We start from the raw sequence: 13,733 nt of genomic DNA, 5'->3' as shown, positions 1-13,733 counted from the left end.
TCATCTAGTTTAATCTCTTTTGATTGGCATCCGCACGTTCGCTTCATTGAGGTGAATATTCTTTTTTTGTTTCCAACATTCTTCTGGAAAATTCTAGGCCTTCATTTTGCACAAGCTCCCGAAATATATATTTTTCATTCCCCAGCTGGTTTTTCTTTTGGCTGGGTCATTTGTTCCTGCAGACTGCAAATACGTGTGTCTTTGATGGCTTCGGCTAGAAATCTTCGCAAGCTTTGGAAAAAAATTCATTTGGCTTCACTGTTAAATAGCTCCAATTTTTCCTCCAGTGGTGCCACAAAATTGGCATCACTGTTTTCTGAACAACTGAATTAGAGAAACTGTATTAAATATAGATGTGATGATGATGATGCCACCGCCACCACTGCCGATGATGATGATATCTAATCGTATCTGACTCTTGGTGATTCTATGGGTGAGTTTTCTTCACATCTTCTGACCTTGCCCCACTTCTTTGAGTTGTTCTACTGTATGCTGTGGCTGCTGTCAGCTTTGATGGTGTTCAGCTGCTGAGGTTTTTTGGCAGCCTGGTTTCCTTTTACCAGTAGTTCTTCCAAACATAATTGCTTTTTCCAGTGAATTCCCGCACATGACATGGCCAAAGTAAGTGAGACAATATAGTTGCATGGAATCACAAAAGAAAATAAGAATCCAACTTCTTCTTTTTTTTTTTTTACAATATTCATTTTCAAATTTTGGATCTGTGCATGATGAGAAGGGAATCTTGGTCAGAATTCTTGAGTTTAACATGCATAGGAATCCTTGGTCAAAGGAAGAATTGATGGCATTCCAGGACAGACAAACTGTTTTATTACTTCCAAGGGCCGCAGAGATCCAGCAATGGCTTATGTATTTCATACTTCATTTGTGAAGATTGGTCTCATTTATCCTGCAGAGACCTGTCCGTGTTCAGGCCTGTGTCTTCATTTCTACTGGTGCCAGTGCAGCTAGACTTGAGGGCAACAGATCACACCCCCAAACTTTTTTTTTAGGCTTAATGGACAAAGAACCTGGGGGAAAGAAATCTGAAACTTGGCTGTTATATAGGTTGACAGCAGCAAGAATACTATAGGCACAAAAATGGAAAGATACTTGAATTCCACCAATGGACAAATGGCTGGAAAAATGGCAGAAAGAAAGAAACAGTCAATTTTTTCTTCATGGAAACCACTTCTGGATTTTGGGCTTGAGATGGAAACACCCCCTACCACCACCACCCCCGGAACTTTGACTTTGGGTTTTGATGATTAGCTAGGTTTGTTGTTATAGAAATGGCTATAACATAGTCAACTGGTTAGTACATATAAGTATATAAAAGTAAAAAGTTGAGGCTGTAATGTTAACTGCAATAGCAATACAACTTAGACTTATATACCACTTCACAGTGCTTTACAGCCCTCTCTAAGCAGTTTATAGAGGCGGCCTCTTGCCTCATTTTACCCATCGCAGAAGGATGGAAGGCTGAGTCCACCTGTTGAGCCTGGTGAGATTCGAACTGCCAAATTACAGGCAATCAGCAGCTGATAGTACTGTACTCTAAGCACTGCACCACTGTGGCTCTTAATATCTTATTCTACTGTGCTAAAATTAGTTGGAAATCAGTGTGTTTCTTTTTTTCCCCTCTCTATGCCACACTTCTTTCATATCCCCCTTTCCTCTCCCATTCCCCCACTATTTTCACTTTTTTATGTACTGTATTTTATACCTTGATAAACTTAATAAAATTATTATAAAAAATAAAGACCCCACCCAAATAGACCAGTTCTGGTTTACCATATCTAAATAAACCAAAAGCCACCACTGAGCCCGAAGTCAAAAATTCTTTTACCTGCACAATTGCTCACCCATTAAAGGGTTATATTAATTGAATGACTCACACCTATAATTACTTGCAGCCATTTGTGAAAAGAGAGATCTTTGGGCTATAGAAATAAACTATTAGGGCCCTAGCATTTTTTTAAAAAAATTACCTATTCCATTATTTCCCTTCTCTTCAAAATAAGCAGGGATAAGCCAAGCTACTGTAACCCAACAGACTGAGATCATTCGTCGATTCCTGCTTCAGATAATTTTCAGTATAAACCAGGGGTGTTCAAACTTGGGAACTTTAAGACTTGTGGACTTCAGCTCCCAGAATTCCCCAGGCTGGGGAATTCTGGGAGCAGAAGTGCACAAGTCTTAAAGTTCCCAAGTTTGGACACCCCTGGTATAAAGCAGCATTTACGAAGCCAGTGGGAGATTCCTTTAATGATATTAATATTTAATTTAGAAACAATAGCATAGCCAACCTTGACAATAATCTTCTAGGGAACATTCCTGATCACACATTCCTCATGTTTAGATTTTGCCTGACATCAGTCGGATACATTAACAAGATGTTAATTATGAATGTCAAAGGGCTAAGTTGAGTCAAACTGTGGGCACTGCCCTTCATGTTTTAGATTGATTCTGGGAAATATCTACCATCACTTGCAATGCCCCACTGGTGAGATAAGTTAGACCTGCCAAAATTAATGTTCTTTGTAAGGAGGAAAAGGAGGGGGAGGAGGAGATGGAGACAGAGAAAGAGAAGGAGAAGGAAGATGGAGATAGTAAGAGAAAGTGAAGAAGGAGAAACTGTTGCAAACTGGAAATATAGAACTTAAGGTCTTGTTAGTCTTAGAGGCCTATCCGAAAATAATGGCCTTCCAATTTGACACCAATTTCACTAGGAACATGCTAATTGCACTCCTGTTATTCCCCCACCAAAACTCCCATTGCCTTTGAAGAGAGATTACTGTATTTTCCAGTGTATAAAATGACTTTTTAATCCCAAAAAATTATTTCAAAAATCGGAGGTCATCTTATACGCCGGGTATACCAAAAAACCAAAACAAAAGAAAAAGCAATGCCACCAAGCAAAAAGCCGTACCGCCACCAGAGCAGGCGCTGGCCTTTCAATCAATAAACTCGGTGCTCCTCACTTGGGCACGTGGATGGATGAGCGCTGGGATGGCTTAGTAAGGTCTGGCTGGAGGTCTGGAGGAGGAAGGCGCTGAGCTCAAACTACAAAAGCCTGGCAGTGCAGAGAGGCGGGGCTTGATGTTGCTATGACACAGCATGCAATCTTGGGGCTCCAGGATTGCTGTCAATATCTCTGTTGCTGGACGATCCTTTTGGATCTAAACCATTCTGAAGGCATAGTAATAGAGAAGGGCACATCCTGCTGATCTCAGGAGCATCGTAAAGCCTCTGATCGATCCAGGAAAATGCTCTTTTTGCTGGCTACAAGAGAAGCAGCCAAAATGGCTGCAGAAGGTTGGAACAGATCCCTGAAACAGAAGCAGAATAGGAGAGACAGTGTGTTGAAATGGTGAGAAAAATCCTTATTATTAGAGAAGAGAAAACCCAAAAGACTTAGAGTTAAAATAAAATTGAAGACAGAAGGAAGCAAGCAGCGAATAAACCCTGTTTTAAAACTATTGTGTTATCTTTTTCACTTTAATTTTGTTTGTTTTCTATGGATGGACTTTTTACAGATGCCTCTTATCTTTAAACTGGACTGGTCTTTTTTTTCTTCTTCCTCTATACTTTTCCCATTTTTTGTATTTGTGGATTAAAAATTTCTTTCCTTGCAAGGCTCGGCCAGATCGTAATCTTTAAACATTTTTTTCTTCTCTTCTGGAGTTCGGAGCTTAGAAAGAGAGGCAAAAACAGAGGGAAAGAATGTAGCACTGCCATCTAGAGGCTAGAGGCTTGGCAACATCTGATAATAAAAAGCTATTGGCTTTGTTTACTGAAAGGGTCAGTGGAAACCCTTGTTTATACAGGTGTTTCTTTAAAGGAAAGAGAAAGCTTTGACCTGAAAAACTTTACTGAATTTGTTTGAAACCTAGCAAAAACCTTGGATGTTTTAGTGGCAGTGTTTATAACCTGGAAAAATGGCCCAATATGTAGAAGAAAAGGGACTAACATTGCAAAGAATTATGCTAGAAATACAAAAAATCTTAATAATCACAGAGAGAATTGAAAAGAGACTTGAAATTATAGATCAAAATACAGAAAGTACAGATGGAAGAGTTGGGAATACTTATAAAACAATGATGAAATTTGAGGACAGTTTAAAAAAATCACAGAGACATATAAAAGTGATAAGAAAATTGTTGACACTGACAGCAAATCGAGAGTGGAGGAAAATGATAAGTGCGAAATACGGAAAGGAGAGACCGATGAACTGACTCTATCTCAGATGTCAAAATATAGATGAAGAAAGGGGAGAAAATTTGGCAGAAACAATGAGAGTAATTTTGGCAGAAGCACCAGCGATAACAAAAGTCAAGCTGATGAAAGGAACATATAGAGGGTTTTGAATCTTTATAAGATATGCAATGAATAACAAGTTGTCAAGAGAAGTCCACATAAGACTTATCAAGAAAACACTTAGAATACAGATTCTACAAATGGCATGAGATATTGGACTGCACTATTTCTGGAAGGATACAGGATGATGAAATGAAATGTCACAATTAAATTTAGTTAAATGTAATTAAATTTTGAGTACTATGTATAAAACAAAGTAATGATAGTTATAGTCAAATAAATGATCAATAATGGTAATAAAGCATATTATGTATGTATGTATGTATGTGTGTGTGTATGTATGTATGTATGTATGTATGTATGTATGTATGTATATTAGATTGATAATATGAAATTTTATACAAATTGTGAGGATGATGGAGATGATGTTGAAAAACCTTTTTATAAAAGATAAATAATTTTATATAGAATAGAATATAAAGATGTAACATCATTGGATGGTTTCAGGATGATGTAATAAAATGCCATAATATAAATTTACTTCAAATTTAATTTGTTTCATATAAAAAGGATGCAATAATACCTGTGCTTAATGGATGTTTAACAATTATAACAATTTGTATACATGTATATTAGATTGATGATACTAATAATGGGAAAAAAACATGGAATTAAAAATTGTTAGAGAATGTTATCAATGCTAAAATAATAGAATGACTTAGAATAGGATAAAAAAATCTTTATTATTGAATATATTGAAGATGATATAATGAATCATTATAATATAAATGAATACATATTTAGAATACCTTGTTTAAAATGGAGAAACAATAGTGATCAAACAAATGAAGTATAATAATAATGTATACAAAGATATTTGATTCACAATATGTGATTTTTGATAAAGCTCAAGTGATGACTATGGAAAGGATGTGTCAAGCCGACCTCCCTCAGCAACCAAGAAAGAAACCACTTAACTCCATTTTGTAGAATTAAGAGTACTTTTACTGGTTATGAAAAGATAGCCGCTAAGTAAAGCAAGATCTAAGGCAAAAGCGTGCGAAATCATACATATCAATATTTGTCCATCCCCCCGGTAACCCCCATCCCATTGTCCAATCTGCAAATCCTTCAGGTGTCATGTGGGTTTCATCTCCAAGGAGCATCATCAGGTGGGTATGCAGGACGGTTGGCCTTGACCAACTCTAAACACCAGTCTTCAGCATGCGCAGTAGATGGTGAGAACCAAACTCCCTTTTAACAATCCCTCCTGTACCAAATCTTCCCCTCCCAAATCCCAGCTCCCCTCCCTCCCCGTTTCAATGGCAGCCAAAAACAAATAGCGAAGCAGAGGCTGACAGGACGCAGAAAGACCTTGTAACCAATCGACACACTGTATGCAGTTGAAGAGGTTTTTATGTTATATGTTTTGTGTGTTTGTGTTTGTTTGAAAAACAATGTATTAAAAAAAAAACCCTGGCAGCACAGAGGCCTTCAGCTGGCTCACAGGCACCTGAAAGTAGGGGGTCATTTTATATGCCCTGTCACCTTATACAGTGGAATATAGGGTACTTTAAAAAAAATGAAATTAGAAAGTAAAGTCTTAGCTGTGAGGGTTGAACTGGATTGGTTTGGCTCTGACTGTCTTAATGCCTGGTGTTGCAGAAAATCAGGAGATTTGGACTGGGAGATCAAGAAAAACTTCATTTGGCGATACTGCAATGTGCTCTACATGGGGCAGCCCTTGAAGAGCATTCGGAGACTTCAGCTTGTCCAGAATGCAGCTGTGCAAGCGATTGTGGATGCACCTCGGTACACCCACGTTACACCTATCCTCTGCGAGCTGCACTGGTTACCGATTGGTCTCCGGATACGCTTCAATGTGCTAGTCATCACTTATAAAGCCCTTCATGGTATTGGACCTGGGTACTTGAGAGACCGCCTGCTGCCAATTACCTCCCAAAGACCCATTAGATCACACAGATTAGGCCTCCTCCGGGTTCCATCTACTAGCCAATGTCATCTGGCTACTACCCGGGGGAGGGCCTTCTCTGTGGCGGCTCCGGCCCTTTGGAACAAGCTCCCCGCAGAGATTTGGACCCTCACCTCTCTCCAGGCCTTCCGAAAAGCCGTTAAAACCTGGCTGTGTTGGCAGGCCTGGGGTCGATGAGTTCCCTTAAATTCCCTGTACTTTTTGTTGTAGTTCTTGCATTTCCCTTCCCTTCCTTTGGGTTTGTGCGCCGCCCTGAGTCCCGCCGGGAATAGGGTGGCATATAAATAAAATGAACCTTGAACCTTGAACCTTGAAATAGTTCAGATAGAAATAGCAATTTTTAACATCTGAACAGTGTTCTAATCCAAACACGTATTCTTATAGTGTGTTCAAAGCATCAAAAACACAGAAATATTAAAGCATTTCAATTGGTTAAGTTCCTTATTGCTAGGCAGAGAAGCATGCAGAAAACACTAGTTTCATTCTGGCTTTTGTGGTTAAGCCCTATGTCTGACTCGCAAGCGAGACTTGGCCTATTTACAACAGGTGTTGCGGTTTGACATTTGAATTTCCTAAGTTCAAACTTCCTGTTTTTCTTCAAGACTAGAAAATGTATAACGAGCTAGAAGGGATTGATGGGGCCCCCCAAGAAATATTCTAGTCTGACCCCGTTTCATGTTCACTCTTATGTCCAAATCTTGCTTTATGTCCTGCCTTACTGGTGCCTTAAAAAGTATTAGTTTTATGCTACATATAGCAGGCGTACCATTAATTATCCCAGCACATCTAATTACTGTTTTCTTAAATAACAACCACGCCATATGTAAATGATTGTAAAAGCATTAACGCTGCATTGTGTGAAAAATTGCTGCAGTGAACAGATTGGATGATTGAGCACTATTGAGGGTGTACATTTCCAACAGGTTCAGAAGTTGAAACTGGGGTGGACAGGCATGGTGCTTAAGTGAAGCTGGCAACCTCTGACCCACAGATGAAATGGGAACAGGATAATTAAAACTTCATCTGCTGCACTGCTGAGCAGCAGCCAAGGGCTGATTGGAGAGTTCTTAGCCAAATGTTGAGTTTCTGTTCAATTCTCTGGCAGATTATAACGCTGCTCTTCTCCTTCCTCCAATTGAAAAAAATGTAAATAATCGGATTTATCTTGTCTCAGCAATCACGTGTCAGGAAGGACAGGAATCCTCACCTAACAGTCAGCCTTGTAAAGACGGTGCAGTCAAGGAAAGTGCATTTCAAGGAAACTGTAATGAAGGGAATTATATTTCAAAGCTTGACCTATTTAAGAAATGCACTTTATGGGCTTACTTCTATCTCTCTATACATCTTAATGCATATTTATTTATTTATTCATTTGTTTGTTTGTTTGTTTGTTTGTCTGCCTGCCTGCCTGCCTGCCTGCCTGCCTGCCTGCCTGCCTGCCTGCCTGCCTACCTACCTACCTACCTACCTACCTACCTACCTACCTACCTACCTACCTATCTATCTATCTATCTATCTATCTATCTATCTTATCCATCCATCCATCCCATTTCTATAGCCAGCAACATCCACCCATGAGTCTGGGGGCTTACAATTCGAAAAATATGTTAGTGTTTGCAGCAATCCAACCAGCACATGTAAATAATTTAGCAGGATTCTTGTAAAAAGAAACATATTTATATACAGTCATATAAAGCATGATGCATTTATACAATACTCATGCAGCAGAATTCAGAAGCACAGAACAATCACATATGCACAGAATCAATCTAATCACAGAAGCAATCACAGAGAGAGAGAGAGAGAGAGAGAGAGGGAGGGAGGGAGGGAGGGAGAGAGAGAGAGAGGGGGAGAGAGAGAGAGAGAGAGAGAGAGAGAGAGAGAGAGAGAGAGAGAGAGAGAGAGATCAGACAAGCTAAGCCACACCCAGGCTCCGAGCTGTCTGATATGGCTTTCCCATTGGCTGACTTGTTGTTATGGCTATCCCAGCTCATAATTTCTTACACACTTGCAAAATATCCTACAGATTAAAAGCTTAAAAATATGTTAAACAATAAACACAAAAAACATCCAAAGTAAATATACACAGCAGTGGAGATAGTTGGTTAGTTAACAATAAAGCCAGGAAATGGGGCCCTTGACACATACAGCATCCCAGGCTTCCATACACCGCCAGGTTTTTAAAGCCTTGTGAAAGACCAAGGAGTGGGACAATTCTAATTTCCAAGGGGAGGGTATTCCACAGAGCAGGGGCCACTGCAGAAAAGGCCCTGTAAATAATTATAGGCATGAGTCATTCAATTAATATAATCTTCCAATGGGTGAGCAATTGTGTAGATAAAAGAATTTTAAATTTTGGGCTCAATTATTCTCAAATGGATTTCCAGTATTATCGTATTTATTTAAATATTGTGAACTAGAACTGATCTATTTGGGTTATGGGGCTTTTAAAATAATTATTTTATAAGTTAAATAGCTATTAATTTATGCCACCACAACATTTCTCACTCTCTTTCTGTCTCCTTCTTTCCTTCCTTGACCTCCAGCATCAGCTGTCTGACTGAAAGGTCTGGACTTCGTCATCGATTTTCTCCTCCTTTTCATCTTCTTAATGGGACATTGTGCTTCTGTCACACTCTTTAATCATAATATGCTATTGGGCCTTAGTTCTTGTAAAATGTTTGCTAGTAGAGGATAATTCCAATTATATGATAATGTCTTTCTACAACTTAATTGTGTTAGACATTGAGCTGTCATGCCCACTGCTATTAGCTCCAGTCACCAAGTCTCTCTGTAAGCAGCCAATCAAGCAACCAACCAACCAATCATCAATTCAGTTTCTCTATATATGCTGAAAAGAAAAAGAGTACTGATGGATTGAATCCAAAGGGATTCTTCTAACTCAGTATTCTATTTTAGAGTGATTTCTCTTATTCTAAGCTATTTCATGTGACCTTGCAACGATCACTAACAAATGCCCAGGATAAATTTCCATTCCCAACCAACATATAATTTTCAACAAGAAGGCACACTTTAACATATTGGAATCTTAACAGAAACAAAAACTGGTATTGTTTTCTTTTTCAATCATTGTGGTGCATCAGAACTTTTTCATAAAGAAACCTGAATACAGAGTGAGCTTTCATCTGTAGTGGATACTCAGTCATAATGAGTAGCAAATTACCACAGAGAGGAGCAGGGGAAAAAACTTGCAGACAGAATCATATATCACAGAGAAAGCCCTCGCAACACATTATTACACCAAGGGGGGGGGGAATCAATTACCCAAATTTAGGCATATTTCAGACAAAACAATAAAAACCAAAAGGTCATTTTGAAATCAAATAATGTCATGAATAATTATAAAGAAAAGGGAAGGAATACCCACAATAATATTATCCCAGATGAGATGTGCTGTGGTTCACAGTCTTTAAATGTAATGTAGTAAAATATTCTCTTCTACTCTGGTTGTACAGTTTAACAGGCAAATAAAAAAGATGGATGATTTCCTTCCTTCCTTCCTTCCTTCCTTCCTTCCTTCCTTCCTTCCTTCCTTCTTTTTTACAGATGTGGCATTCAGCCAATTTGGACTGGTTCAGATGAGCAGGTAGCAGAAATTCTGAGTAGTTCAGAGAACCGGCAAATATCACCTCTGCTGGCCCCGCACTCCCACCCCCATTGTTCCCTGTCTTATATTCCCTTATTTTTCTTTTTTAGCTCAACTGATTCACACGGTCTAAAAAACAGCTCAGCTCACCAGCGGACACCGAGGACGGTTTTTGAGTGCTGCGCATGCGCAAAGCACACTCTCATAGAACCGGTAGGAAAAGATTTGGAATTTCACCACTGCCTACCTACCTACCTGTCTTCCCATTTCCACTTCCCTCCCTTCCTTCCTATCTTCCTTCCTTCCTTCCTTCCTTCCTTCCTTCCTTCCCTCCCTCCCTCCCTCCCTCCCTCCCTCCCTCCCTCCGTCTTGAATGCAGCATACAAAGGAGAGAAAGTTATTTGCATGGCAATTATTCTATGTAAGAACCCACCAGGCAATCAACCAACTAAAATAAAATAAAATAACTATCCTCTCCATCATCTAATCCACTCAGACTATATACTGTATATTTAATGAACATTCTCTTAATTAAAAATGGAAGTAAATTTAATTTAATGCAATGATATTAATTAGCAGATTAGCTCCATCTCTTCTGAGACTCTGGAAGTCCTTCAAGATCTGGTTATGTGATCAGCCTGGGATCCCCAATGAACCAGACATGCTTAGGTGGCTCTGTTGCTGAACTGACCATTTTTATCTTCTCTTCACCTAGGCTTGTATATTCATTTTTATGACATTTCTTTTCATGTGGGTTTTTATATCTGTTGTTTTTGAATTTGTTTTATTGAGCTGTTGTGTATTGGCCAGAGTTGTTTTATGTGAGTTTGGGCTGCTATACAAATTTTATTAATCAATCAATAAAAATAATTTAATTGTATTTAATGCAGTTATACTCTAGTTGTTGGAAGCCATTCAAAGATGCTCTGAAGTCAAGAATTGTACTATTGTACTTCATATTATGGAGAGCATCTCTGCTCAACATTTCCAGCTTTCTGCAAAATACAATCTATTCAGCAATGTTGACTAGACTCTTCCTAACACAAATCTTTTGGATCAGAAGAATATTTAAGGATCTATTTATTAAATCAAATAGTATTGACAACAGAGGGAACATTTGAGGGCAGTTGATATAAAGGACAAACATTTCACTGCAGATAACAGACCGAATCTTTATCGCCCACCAAAAGGAAAATTGCTGAACCCTTTGGGCTACTGAAAATCCAAGTGCAGGAAAATCACCACAAAGTAAGCAACAATAGAAGAGATTTAAACAGAGGTGTATGATCACAGGTAATTCCAAAGGATTATAAAGATGTGGAGATGGAGAAACAAGATCAAATAATAATGGAGGGAAAGAAATATAGATAAGATTAAAGGATCCCTTAAATAACTTGCTGACCTTTAAATATGCCAGTCAATCAATCTCTCCTGTGATCTTATAGGCTTTCAGCCAATTTGGAGAGGACTATTAAAGGTCTATTAATTTGCATGGCGAGATCTTAGTTAAACAAACTCAGTTATATCCCCCTGCTCTGTCTCTTTGTGGTATCCATTGAGAATTATTTAAATGTTCAGCATCAAAATATTGCTGAATAAATGGACAGAACTTCAGATGAATAAGAAAGCAAAGGCGGGGGCTCTATTCATTCCTGGCAGAACAGAATTAAGGCCGAGAAGCTTCCACTCCACAAAATTAAGTCAAAGGCAAAGCAAATTGAAATGATACCTGCCAGGAACAGAATGAAGTAAATACAAAATAGATGATAGATAGATAAGAGATAGATAGATAGATAAATAGATAAATAGATAAATAGATAAATAGATAAATAGATAAATAGATAAATAGATAAATAGATAAATAGATAAATAGATAAATAGATAAATAGATAAATAGATAAATAGATAAATAGATAAATAGATAAATAGATAAATAGATAAATAGATAAATAGATAAATAGATAAATAGATAAATAGATAGACAGATAGATAAATAGATAAATAGATAAATAGATGATGGAGGGATGAGGGATGGAGGGATAGATGGATAGACAGAGAGATGATAGATAGATAGATAGATAGATAGATAGATAGATAGATAGATAGATAGATAGATAGATAGATAGATAATGGAGAGGTAGTAGATAGAGAGATACAGATGATAGAGGGATAGATGATAGAGGGATGGACAGATGATAGATAAAAATAGATTAGATAGAGAAAGATAGATAGAGCGATAGACAGATGATAGACAATAGATAGATAGACAGACAAATAGACAGACAGACAGATGATAACTAGCTAGCTAGCTAATGTATGTATGTATGTATGTACGTACGTACGTACGTACGTACGTACGTACGTACGTACGTATGTATGCATGTATGTATGTATTGTGTCACAACCCCTGGTATGCCCAAATATGGGAGGGAGTACTGCTTCCCTTTTCTGTCTCTCGGCTCACTCTGGGAGCCATCCAGGCAGAAAGCCATTTTTTTATGTTGCCTTGTTACATTTGTGTTGCAATTGTGCTGATAAATAAATAAGATTCGATTCCCAGTAGGGGAATGGCTAGCTGATGAGAGCTAAATAGCTTGAAATAGATCTATACTAGTCTCCCTTTATTTATTTATCAGCACAATTGCAACACACACACACACACAAGATAGATAGATAGATAGATAGATAGATAGATAGATAGATAGATAGATAGATAGATAGATAGATAGATAGATAGATAGATGATAGATAGATAGATAGATAGATAGATAGATGATAGATAGATGATAGATAGATAGATAGATGATAGATAGATGATAGATAGATAGATAGATAGATAGATAGATAGATAGATAGATAGATAGATAGATAGATAGATAGATAGATAGATTAGATAGATAATTTTTAATGCCACACAATGCCACTCAAATTCTGAACATATTAGGGGGGAAATAACATAAAGCAGGGAACTGATATGTAGACATGGTCCTATTCTTAATGCAGATTGAATTTACAGTGAAGAGAAGGTGGGGCAACTCTCAACACAGCTGGTGCTTCAGAGAGAAAAATCACAGCAGGGCCTGCCAGAGACTCTGTCACACGTAGCCACCAAATTTAGAGATGCTGGAGTCATGAGAATTGGGTGGGACAACTATGTTCTGCCCCTGATTTTATCTGTGCTTCATACAGATGGTCCTCAACTCTAATTGGGACTGGAATTTTGGTCATAAGTCATGAAAGTTGTCAGTCAAGACACCTACTATAGAACTGGGCCCAAATTTACAACTTTTAGTTAAATAAGTAGGAAATTGAAGTTGTTTTGAAAATCATGCCTTCTTTCTTTAAAATGTAGTTAATGTTCTTCAAGAATATTGAAGAAAAGTATTCTTCATGTTAAAAGTAGGTGAATGTGATAAAATTAACCACAGTTGTTTACAGTAAGAAGATTTACACTATATGGGAATGATTAACTTTAGAGCTTCTTTCTGTTCAATTATATATTAGTTGTTCAGCCTACAGTGTTTAAGATTGGCTTGTTGGAGATTTTAGTTGTTTTCATCAGGTTCCTTAGATGTCATTGTAATTAAATTATAGAATTTTCTGCAACTTGGTCTTTTTTGAAGCTCAGAATACAAATTCAGTTTGATCCTCATTATAATGTATCTATTAGTTGGCAAGGATACTTTGAGGTGAACTTTTTACCCTCTAACTTCCAGTATTTTTTAAATCTATTGTTGGCATAATGCTTCTCTTGTATTTCCATGAATTTTGGAGAGGGGAGGGGAAACGCTACAAAGACAAATGACTCCAATTGAA

This window comes from Thamnophis sirtalis, unplaced genomic scaffold, assembly GCF_051295495.1.
Source record: "Thamnophis sirtalis isolate CommonGarterSnake01/CBP01778 unplaced genomic scaffold, rThaSir2_p1.2 scaffold_15, whole genome shotgun sequence".
Classification (NCBI taxonomy): domain Eukaryota; kingdom Metazoa; phylum Chordata; class Lepidosauria; order Squamata; family Natricidae; genus Thamnophis; species Thamnophis sirtalis.
This window is presented reverse-complemented; position numbering follows the sequence as displayed.